This window comes from Alosa pseudoharengus, unplaced genomic scaffold (genome assembly GCF_046254945.1).
Source record: "Alosa pseudoharengus isolate Yale_2024_CS ecotype anadromous, Long Island Sound unplaced genomic scaffold, YU_APseudo_1.1 YU_APseudo_1.1_scf_9, whole genome shotgun sequence".
NCBI classification, from domain to species: Eukaryota; Metazoa; Chordata; class Actinopteri; order Clupeiformes; family Clupeidae; genus Alosa; species Alosa pseudoharengus.
This window is the reverse complement of record NW_027468881.1, coordinates 30,707,985-30,710,484: the sequence shown is the minus strand read 5'-3', so window position 1 is coordinate 30,710,484 and position 2,500 is coordinate 30,707,985. Positions and strand designations below refer to the sequence as shown.

Sequence of the window (2,500 nt, the reverse complement as noted above, 5' to 3'; positions counted from 1 at the left end):
GGTGATTCTCCTAAATCCGGCAGTTAGGAGCTACTTTTAGCCTTAAGATTATTTGTGAATATGGGCCCATGGACCCTAATCAAGTCTGTAAAGGCTCTTGGCTGTTCTGACCTAGAATACCATCTCAGTGCATTTTCAGTCAGAGTTATTTTTAATGTTGTTACATTAGTGTATGTAGTAGTGTTGGTAGTAACGCCTGCTTGTTCTGCTAGTGTGTGGTTGTTTTGATGTTGTAGAACACAACTTTTGAGGAAATGGTTCTTTCTTTGACAATAAGTGTTTTTTATATAATTTTTATTATATATATATTTTTTAAGAAATGGCCATTTTTCTTTCAGTTGCTGCATTTTGCGTAAATTGCATAAAGAGTAAATGTAGTGACTGGAAACAGCTATCGCCCCTCCTGGGCTTGAACCTATAAGGTCACAAACCTGTGGTGTTTATGACTTTGCAGAGCTATGCAACAAGTTAGCCAGACTGCCCAACACCTTAACAGACAAGCTAGTTGCAGAAGATATCAGCCATTGGGTAGCCTCAATATTGGGTGGCCTCCTTAATAGTCAAAATTTGTGGGTTTGACTTTGGTGCAGTGCTGTGCAGTCAGACCACACAGTGAGCTAAACAATCGATTTAGATCAACACAGTGTGCTAGAACAGCCAAGTGTTTTAGGTGTCCTCACATGCCAGCTCACCCCTTATACTAGACGTGATTGCTTTGAGTTCAGTGTGGAGCCTTGCCTCTTTTAAAGTAGGCTACACCACCACACACTCGGCATTCACTGCTGCTGAGGGGATGTTACCGCATTACCCATGATGCTCTTCTACTAGGGGATTGCCCGCTGGTGGTTGTGAGCCTGAGGTCCTGACTGGGATGTTTTTGTTGAGGGGCCTGCCCTGTGCCGGAGAAGTCGATGGCGGCAGTGGCATGTTTGGTATGGTATTGATCGAGGGCTGGAGTCACGGTATTCACTCCTGCCAGTCAGCCATCTGCAGCAGCTGGCCTAGCATATGTTGTGCTAATCGTGTGTGTGTGTGTGTGTGTGTGTGTGTGTGTGTGTGTGTGTGAAAGCATTTAAATAAAAAATAGCCTACAAAGTAGCCTTTCTTAAAAAAGGAATTTCTCAGTGGAAATATACCTGGACAGTTAAGTGCTAAATGTGTGACTGCATATTGCAGGCCGTTACACTTAAAAGAGAAGAGGTCTGGGGATCACTAATATTCAGGAATACTGCAAACTGGCACAAGCTAATGAAGCCCTGCATGCAGAACTTTGCCAAAACATTTGTTACTTTTAAAACAGAAACGCTAACACAGGCTAGGTAGAATTAGGCTTTTGGCTTTTGTTCACTGACTTGAGCCACACAAAACCGAGTACTAAAGTTCTCCATGCACTGAACTCCAGTCCTAAAATACCCTCTCTAGCTTAAGGCAGTGAAAAGCAGACCCATGAGATGAACCCTGGAAAGAGTCGGCAGAACACACACACACACACACACACACACACACACACACACACACACACACACACACACACACACACACACACACAAAACAAGCAAACAGTTATGCAAAAATTAACTGGAGATGCCAAATGGCCGAGAGGCAAAGTGCTCTCTGAGAACCCAAAGAGGAGAACATTAGCCGTGTGTGTCTGTCCTCTCTGTGAGCAATGAAACCCAACCACTCTCTGAGCCTAAATCGAGTGTTTTGGCAGACAGAGTGCTCTCCCTTTGTGAGAGATGCGAGGAAGAAGCCGGGGCACATCCTGAGCGAGCCCAGCCAGGCTCAGAGGACCACTGAGAACCACACATAGCCTTAAGGGCTCACTGCAGGCTCCGGTGGACCCAGGGAAAGCCTGGCTGGCCGGAGGGAGTGGACTGGGGTGGGGGTGGCGAGTATGAGGCCACTGCCATGCTGAGGAACTGCGGAGCGGACAGAGCCGCTTTTCTTCCCCCCACAGTGCAAAGTAAACTCCACAGAGCTGACCCATACTCAGAGATGGCACAGGCCGTTTATTTTAGGCTCATGTAGAACGTGTGTGTGTGTGTGTGCGCGTGCGTGCTCCTGAAGACTCAGTACAGGATAGTTTTGCCACTGACACGCTTTCTCTTATTGGTGAATCTTTAGGTTTTTTTATTTGGGAAGTTATTACCTTGCTTGTTTCATCATTTTCTAAATGACTTGCTGACTTTAATTTGCCCAGAAAATATGTATTTTAATCTGACAGAGCGACACAGAGATGGAGGCATCTTTCTGATGTAATGGGTGGCTCAGTCAATGACTGTTTCCATGCACACCATATTCTGAATAAGGACCATGTTCTGGTTATGGCATTATTCAGAACAAGAGGTTTCCATGTGAAGCAGAAACGGAATATTCCGGTTTACATGTTAATCAGCATATGCTAAATAAAGCAGCGACGTGCAGTAGAAGTACCTAGTGTTGGCGTCATGACGTCTCAACGGTCTCTCCCTGAATTTCATTCATGACTTCAAAATAA

The 2,500-nt window shown here is 45.2% G+C and overlaps 1 protein-coding gene across 2 annotated transcripts in view; it reads left to right on the top strand.

Moving 5' to 3' along the window:
- The window catches only part of plcg1 (phospholipase C, gamma 1), a 46,080-nt gene that overhangs the window by 29,312 nt on the left and 14,268 nt on the right, over positions 1-2,500 (top strand). The window lies entirely within an intron of this gene.